Genomic DNA, 9,571 nt, shown 5'->3' with positions numbered 1-9,571 from the left:
CTTTATGTAAGTAAAGTATTGGTCCCTTCTTGGCTGGGACCCATAATGCAGATCAGCTTAGCAAATAGAAGGCAAAATCTGATTCTGCCACTTTGCCCTTTTTGGGATCATACCCACCTCCCAGGCAATCTCTACCAGTAGCTGTGGTACTAACATCAGACAACATGCCTTAGGTTACTCACTGGACAACGAAAGAATGACATTGTACTTCATTTAGAAACACAAGGTGAGAAAAAACTTGCAGACCCTTTCCTGCACTTCCCTTCAAAAAGCAACTAATAGAATAGACTATAAAATCCCTGAAGCAGAAGCCCTGATTTATAGACTGTGAAGCAGATAGCACATTTTTATCAGTTTATCAATAATAAATAAAAATTGTGACCTCACTCGGGGTCACAGTTACTGTAACTCGTGCACTGTGCTGTTCCTGAAGGCTTCGCCCTGTGGAGGGAGCCCACACTGGAGGAGTTAATGAACAACAGCAGCCCGTGGGAAGGACTCACACTGAAGTTGTGGAGGGCCCCACGCTGGAGCAAGGGAAGGAATGCTATCCCGAGGAGGAAGGAGAAGCAAAAAAATATGTGATGAACTGACCATAACCCCCATTCCCCATCTCCCCGAGTTGATGATGGGGAAGAAGTAGAGAACTGGCAATAAAATTAAGCCCCGGAAAGAGGGAGATAGAGGGAGGAAGGTGTTTTTAGGATTTGTTTCACTTCTCATTATCCTGCTCTGATTTTGTTTGGTGATAAATTCAACTGATTTCCCTAAGTTGTCTGTTTTGCCCATTGGTGAGTTATTGCCCCCTGCCCTCATCCCAACCCATAAACCTTTCATTGTATTTTCTCTCTGCTGCCCAGATGAGGAGGGGAGTGATAGAGGCTTTGGTGCATACCTGTCACTCAGCCAGGTGAAACCACAACACCACCTAAGAACAGCAATGTGTATGAGTTCTGAGATGGATGTAAGGGAAAGAGATCCCCTTGGATGCATGCAAAGAAGGCTTGGGGAGTAAAGAAAATGACAGAGGTGAGAAACCAGTGAGGTGATGTTGTGTGGATTCTAAGAGCAAAGAAAATTGTTTATTTAGCAGTCAGTGGAGATTCAAGGTTTAACATGGTGCTTTATACAATCATTAGCATTTTTCCAACAAAATTTTCAAGGCACTAAAGAACAAGGAATTGCCATAGCAAAAGTGAAAGGACAAGTCACATGAGTAAGGTAGAAATCAGCTTCCCATGGGGGGGGAAGAAAAGGAGCACAAATTTGTTCCTTACTGTGAGGATGGTGAGGTACTGGAAGAGGTTGGATGGGGTTTGAGCAACCTGGTCTAATGGAAGGTATCAGTGCCCACAACAGGGGCAGATGATCTTTAAAGTCCCTCCCAATCGAATTCTTTTGTTCTGTAAATACATTATCTTTATACTACATAGAAGATATTATAAAATTATTATTGTTGTTATTTTATTGATATTGCTCCATTTAAATATAATATTATAATTATAATATCATAGAATATATTGTTATATTTGCCACTAAATATTTATAATATTTGATTCTATAACTCTGAATAACCATTTGGCTCTTTCAATTAATTTTAAAATACTTTTTTTTTTAAATTTTGAGTTGGATAAACAGTTTTCAGATGTTTTCTTTGTTCAGACTTAGTCTCGTTTTCACTTACAATGCTTCTGTTTCCTTTCAGTCCTCAGGGTCTGTATGACATCCTTGGACTTCAGTGAAGAATTTTTCATTTACTTCAGTAAGGAATTAGGGAATAGAAAGATTTATAAAGGAATGAATATGATTTTCCTTCTTCCTACCATCATGAGTCTCCTGAGAAAGAGCACTGTATCATAAAAATATAAAAGTGCACCTAATATTTTCTAACTATTTTCAGTACTTGACAGTAAAAAATAAAATTGTCTGTAGGGAAATACATAAAATAGTGTGAAGCTTCAGACTCATAAAGGTATTTACTTGGTAAGCCTCTGCCTGTTATTTTATTACTTGGGTTAGAAAATGTTCCTGTTTATAGCTCTATTGAAGTTTCAGAAATTTAAACAAATTGTATATTTTCCCTTCTATGACTATATAATTCATCAAGCCAGGGTCTTGCTCAGTTTATTACATTATTTTTCCATGCATGAAAATCCATTTGCTGCTCTGGTTCTTATTGAAAACGGTAATTTCCTGGGTGGATGCACATCTGTTATCATTTCAGAGTCCAGTGTGATGAGCCTGAGTGCAAAACCTCTTCTCAATGACACTAGAGCAATGGTAATACTCTGTTTATTTATAGTTTACTGAAACAAAACCAAGAAAATAAAAATAAAATAATATACAACCTTTTCACTAGAAGATATTGAGCATAATTTCTGCTCTTTTTATGTTGCTAGGTTTCTTTTCTAAGTCATAGAATCATAAGGACTACAAATGAATCAAGGAGTAAGATATATACACACCTCATAGCAGGAGAATACACCAACAGAATAACAGAGGCTCAATAATCATAATTTTGCTGTTGACATCATGGGCAGAAATTCCCTAGAACCAGGGAGAAAACAAAAAAATAATATGAAACTGTTTTTCATATTAAAAATTTGTGTCTGTGCATGAGTATTAGGTGAATAAAATAAAATAAAAAACTTTTCAAAAATTATACCTTTTATGAAGCATTTTGTTAAGCTACTTTCAGAGTAGAAATCATAGGATCATAGAATATCCTGTCTTGGAAGGGACCCCCAACAAGGATCATCAAGTCCAACTCCTGGCCCTTCAGGATGCTCCCAGGACTCACACCATGTGCCTGAGAGTGCTGTACAATACTCCTTGAGGTCTGTCAGGCTTGGTGCCATGACCACTTCCATAAGGAACCTGATCCAGTGCTCAACCACCCTCTCATGGAAAAACCTTTTCTTAATATCCAAACTAAACTTCCCGATACAACTCCAGGCCATTCCCTCAGGTTCTGTCTCTGGTCACTACAGAGAAGAGATCAGTGTCTGCCCCTCCTGCTCCCTGCAGACTACAATGAGGTCTCTCTCAGTGTCCAGACTGAACAGACCAGGTGACCCCAGCCACTCCTCATATGGCTTCCCCCTCATATCTTTCATCATCCTTATGGGCTTTGGACACTCTCCAATAGCTTGATATCCTTCTTAAATTGTGGTGCCCAAAAATGAGCACAGATATCTGTTAAAAAAGGTTTATTATTTCTGAAGTCAAAAAAGCTTCCAGATGAAGGTAAAATAATGCATTTTCATTTATAGCACTGCATGAAGTGGTAATCCAATTTATCTTTTGCTCACACAGACTTTATTATTTAGTGAGAAGCAACACCTTCAAAAGCAGAGTGACCTTCAGTAACATATGGGGATATTTTTCAAGGAGAACACTGACACCAAAAAGGATTTTCATTCTGTTGCATTTCCTTCCATTCCTTCAGAAAGTCAGAATGACAGGAAAGACACTTCAAGAGGTTTCTGTACAAAGCCATATTTTGGACAGAACATGGAGTTCACAAGTATGTGACAAGTCATGGTGATGAATGAAAATGTCTAGAAAACAGAAGGTTAACTATCTTAGTGCACAATCTTGCAGCCCTGCAGATGCTTTCAGCAACCCAACAATTAGTCATAATAAGACAGCAAACATTCCATGGGGAAATAAAGACAAGAATAATTGACAGCATGCACCTGCTTCTCTATGAAAGAGGAACTCTTACCTGTATCAGGGAGAAAGACTGCGAGCTGGACTACTGTGTCCCCAGAGTGCAAAATGAGCAACTTTCATTTTGTCTTTGATATTGGGTAGTAGTAATTCCCTGTGTGAATATAGAGTACATTTTTAATTACTGAAAACATTTTTTGCACTAGTCTAAAAAGCATTAGTTTGCTAACAAGTACAATTTCACCAATAGTTTAAAACTAGCATATATTCTAGTCCTGACCTTAAAAAAAGTCAGGGTTTTTTCAGATGGCAAACTCATCCTGTATGATAACACTGGTTTTCCTCCTGCAGCAGAAGCATAGGGAATTCATAAAGATCTTGCTTATTTTATACTATATAAAGAAATTATGAATGACCTTTTCCAAATTTGCAAGCCAACTGCACCATAGGAAATTACAAAACATCAAGTTGTTATGGGGAGTGCAGTGCTAACATGATGCAGAGCATGCTCTGTGAAGTATACTTCCAATACATATTCTCTATTCTATTTGTGAGATGGACCTATGTTCTCAGACCATCTTACTCATAAAAATAACCCTACCAAGAGAATCAACATACCTCTTACATCTTCTCACATGGATTTCAGTTATGCTAGGAAATTAAATTCTTCAAAACAGTGTTTCCAAGCTAGAATATTATCTACTATTCAAACACAGAATTTTGATCTTTATATGTTCTCTAGTTGAAATTTTAACCTTATAAGTAGCCAGATCAAAAATGGTTCTTCTATTGGTATGCGTTTTTTCAATACACTTGCAAATCATTCTCATTTCACTTCAAGTACTTCTGCAAATCCATAACACTTTCTACCAAAACAGATGAATTCAGGTCATTTTTATGACAATATTTTTATTGGTCTTATTGTAGCTAGAAAAGCATAAAATTTAGCACAGCTGCTTTTATCCTGTGTTTCAACACATTGTCACTTCTGTCAAGCAAAGTACGGATGACAATAGTGTCAGCAGACTTTACTGAAAGATTAATGGACCCATCTGTCAGTATACTTGTTTCCTAGTCACATGCTACCTTGAGTCCTGGTATCTACAAAGCATCTCAATACACTGAAGTTTATATCCACTGTATGTCAAAGGGAAAGGAAAGAATCATGTAAAAAAAAATAAAAAGTTTTTAAAAAGTAATTTCCGGTATTACTTACTAAATCTAGAGGAAAATAGTAGGAAAAAAAATCTAGGGAAGTTAAAACATAGTGTTAAGACCATTTCCTTCTGGGATGTTTGACTTGCAGAAATAGACTTTTAGAAAGAGAGAGCAGAAATTATAAAAGCTGATGCCCTCTTGTACATTGACAGAGCTGAGGTCCTACAGCTGCTCAGTCCCTCACACCCCACCTCATGGATGGACAGCTGAGACTGGTTCTGTTCCACTCTTCAGGGCCAGAAGCATCAGGAAGACCAAAAGCATTTTAAAAATCAGCTTCTTCAAACAAACCTGAGCCAGCAAACAGTGAAGTATTTTCTCTGGTTCCTTGTGACTGTTCAGATTGCCCTGCAGATCCCATGAAAGTCAGTGAGAACTGGGACCCTAATTCCCACTTTTGTTCACCAAAAACTCACTGTCTTGGGCCACATTGTGCCATTATTATACTAAAAAAAAAAAAAATTAGGTCCTTTGCTACACATATTTAAATTCCACAGAATTTCAAGACTAAAATAGACCAAAATAGTGAGAAAATCATATCAAATGTTTATCAGAGTGCTGTTTCTACCACTGGAGTTTTCTGAAGTCTGATTCTGTCTTTCCAAAATCTGATCCCATTTATTTTCTAGTGGAAATATTAATAAATTCCCATATTTCAACATAATACTATGATATATTATATATTGAGTTTAAGCTGAGAAAGCATGAATACTGTAATTATATCAAAGCAAGTTTCATAAGTTAAGGAAATATTGTACTCTTTCAATGCACAATCACAATGATAATAATAAACCCGAAGTTCAAAGAACTTGAGTGTGTGAACACTCTGGTCGAATCCTGTATGATACTCATGTTACAAATAAGTACACTATGCAATTTTCAAGGTATACATTTTGACATGCAAGCTCTGATTAGACAAAATTATTTTTTAAATCATCTCAGTAAGGGGAAGGGGAAAATAGTTTAAATTTTCCCTTATAATGTCTTATAACAGTCACATGCTACACTTGAAATGTCACATCTTTAATCTCCAGTATCTCCCCAGGCCAAGTAATTTACAATTAACAAAGGCCAGCAGAGCTCTTGCTGAATCAGCAGGTACCTTGCCCAGCTCCTGACACATGAGGCTCATCAGCTCCTCCCAGTTGAAGAATCACATGCAAACTGCCTACTGAGAAAGGTCAATGGCAGACTGAATTACCTGCTGGGGCTCAAAAAGCCTCAAGTGAATAGTATACAACACAGCTGTGACAAGGAGAAATATATCTATCTCCTCAGTGTTCATTTTTGGCTATTAATTTATCAACTCTATCTTCAAATCCTTTCATTTGCTGCCAGTGGGAAGGGGTGGGGTTCCCCAGAGACATACTGGACATGTCAGTCCAGCTGCAGCTCCAACAAGGAGCCTCTCCCTCTTCACTGATAGCAGGGGGGAATGACACAACCTAACCTCCAAGCTTAGGTGCCTGCAACAGACATTCCTCAAAACTATAACAATGAAAAGTTAAACTACTTTGGTCTCTTCTGATCTGTAGATCTATTTCAATCTTTCTGTTGGTGAAATCTCTCCCCCTTCCTTCCAAAGTTCTTCTGGCAGCTTTTTTATTGTCCAAACAGTATTTATCTGAGGGTCACTTTTCTTGATAGTTTTGATGCCTGTGCAGCCATTTTTCAACTTACACTTTTATGAACTGAAAAAACTCAAGGCTCAAGAAAGGTTGAGTTTTTTCATTATGCTTATTATACAGGTTTAAACATCAAAGGGATATCATCACAAACACTTAATTTTGATCATGTACTCTTGGGTGTGGTTTTCTCTTTCACTCAACTGTTTAGCACCAAAAATACAGTGGTTTTGCAAGTTGAGAATCTAATTCCACTGCACTTTAGATAATGTAAGGTACAGAATGGAGTCCTAGCAAACTAATTGCTGTTTAGACAACGAACAGTTTTCAATGAAGTAGTGTGTTCTCCTGGAATAGTTCAGGCAGGCAAAAAAGTTCATAATTTAAAAGATTTCTCATTGTTACTTTGTACCATTTAATGTAATTTTGGGACTATGTGCTCTCATTTATGCCGGTATAACATAATGCCTTTAGATATTTATTAATAATGTCTTTGACAATGTCCAAGAGACTGACGTAATTCCCAGGAGGATTATTTTGATACTGCTAGCACTTATCATTTGTCATGGAACTAGTGCAGTAGTTCACCTCCAAGAGTAGCTCCCCCCTACAAATGTAGTGGGGGACAAACATCAAACATCTTTTGAATATCTCACATTAAAATCTCATCAAGAATACTGTAAAACCAGTTCAGAGTCTTCCAGTCGAACTATTACGAAACCCCACAACACCAAGTTTGCTCATTATGTAATATATTACTATGAAAGAAGTGAGAATTGTTAAGAACAAATTGGATCACATTTTGTTTCTCTGCTCTGTTGGAATTCTTTCAGGGTTCATTACTAGATCGTTAGAGAAAACAGCAATCCCAGAGATCATACTGGAGAACATAATTTTCCTTAATTATTCGTTAACTAGCCTGCCCAGGTTGATCTTGAGGTGAAAGCAGTAGACCCCCACAGCCTGATATTTAAGTAGTAATTTTATTTGCTTTCAATTTTACTTTTGTCCTGCTGGCAATAATAAATAAAGTTTATTATTCATAAAGTGCATTTACATTTTGTACTAGCACACAACAAGGCCCTTTTAGACTGACACGGACTGGAATTCACATATATTCCCTTTAAGTTGACATTTCCAGGAAGGAGCAAATTATAATTCAAAAAAAAAAAAAAAAAGAAAAAAAAATTGAAAAAGCTTAAGGGAGTACTTCAAACATGCCTATCTATTCTTCTGAGAAAAATTTTGGTCCAGCTGTGAAAGAGCCTAAGTGTTCACATATCAAACCAACAGCAACACCAACTTTCCTGGTGGGGTGCAAAAAATCCATAATAGCTTTTCAAACAAATAAAATACATAAGTATAAGCTTTCAAGCTTACAGTTCAGCAAATAAATCAGCACTTGGAAGAAACTGTTAAAAGAAAACAAGATAAAAATAATTTTTATTACTGAATTTATTTTTTTATTTTCTTATTTTAATTTTATCACATAGGAAGTGTTTTGAATTTCTAAATCTTTTAAGCAAGGACCTTAGCAGTCTACAGGTGGTTCCTGTGAAATGGAAAAGTTATTTAAGGCTTATAAATTAAATATGGAACTGCTTTTGTTTGCTCTGATGATGCTGTTCTCTTCAGTGATTTTGAATGAGGCTGAAACGTAGATCATTCTTTTGCTGCAACAACAACATCTAATTTCAAAATGTCCATTATGCCAAACCAAGGGCAGAGTAATTCATTTGTATGCTAAACATATGTCAAGAAACATACCACAAACAGCTTTTAGACAGGTAACAATGGAGAACACTTTTATTTCCCTGCAGTTTATTTGCCTCCTCTTTTTGCCCATCAACTTAAAGTTTTGAATCCACAAGCTAATGAAAATCAGCTTTGAAATTCAATTTTTTGGCACTTTTGGTAAAAGACTAAGAAAACTTTCATTTGGATGTAGTTCAGTGTCATTGGAAAAGAGTTTTACTTACCCTGGTATTACCATGAAGGTAATTTTCTCAAGTTTGGATCCTATATGGCAGCATTTTAATAGCAAGTTCCACTAGAAAATGGAGCCCTGTGATAGACAATCCCAATTCAACACATACTAAACAAGCTCCATCTATCAGGTCTGGGTGCCACGTCCAGGAGGGGATTTACTGTGCCATGCTGCAGACCCATGAGTTTGTTCCATGGAAAGTCATCTCATCCCACCTCTCAAAGTATTGCAGTGCATTCCAGCACGAATTCACAGTGGCTACAGCAAAGGCACTTTCAGAGGCCCTGATCTCCAGCAAACATAGTGGCCAGCACAGGGCCAATTCAGCCTGGCTGGCACAACCCTTGCATCCTGGATTAAATCCTCTCTTTTTCAAAGCTGCTCTGATAGGTTCAACTCCATACAAGGTACTTCTGATTTAAATAAAACAAGTTGCAAAGCACTTAGTCAAAAGCACATAGGAAACAGAAAGGACCAGTTCAGAGGACAGCTGAAGAGATGACTCATCTGGATGTTTATAAAACATGGGCACAAGTGTTTAAAGCAGACAGGCAAAGGCAGGAGAGGGAGGGCTGCTCTGGCGTCATGGCAAAATGCAACCCAAGCTACACACACCTGGTTTTGGTATGTCCTGCAGCAGACCTGGTGCAAGGGTAGGCTATGCTGAGTATCCTATTGCATCAGAAGAATTAAATGCATTGCAGAAGGATTGCCCAGAGTACTCTGGCTGTTATACAATTACTGCATGACCAGCATAGGAGCCTGTCCTCATACAGGTCAACAGTGGAAACTCTGATATTTAACATTTATTCTGGGCGCTTCGACAACAAAAACTGTTGAGCTTACGTGAGTGTACTGCACATGAGTGCAAACCTTCACATCAGAATCCAGCAGCTAATCTGCCCCTTCTTAGTGCATTTGAAATGATGACAAGTTTATTCCAAACTACAGGGGAAGATAGTAGGTTGGAATATCTGAAAAAACATAAGAGAGACACTCAGATTCCCTGTCTCTTCTACTTATGAAGGCAGGAAGGAATGCCTGTAGTGTCCTCAGAATTTCCCCCCTG

Source organism: Vidua chalybeata, chromosome 4, assembly GCF_026979565.1.
Source record: "Vidua chalybeata isolate OUT-0048 chromosome 4, bVidCha1 merged haplotype, whole genome shotgun sequence".
NCBI classification, from domain to species: domain Eukaryota; kingdom Metazoa; phylum Chordata; class Aves; order Passeriformes; family Viduidae; genus Vidua; species Vidua chalybeata.
The sequence above is the reverse complement of the archived record's forward strand: the minus strand, read 5'-3'. Positions refer to the sequence as shown.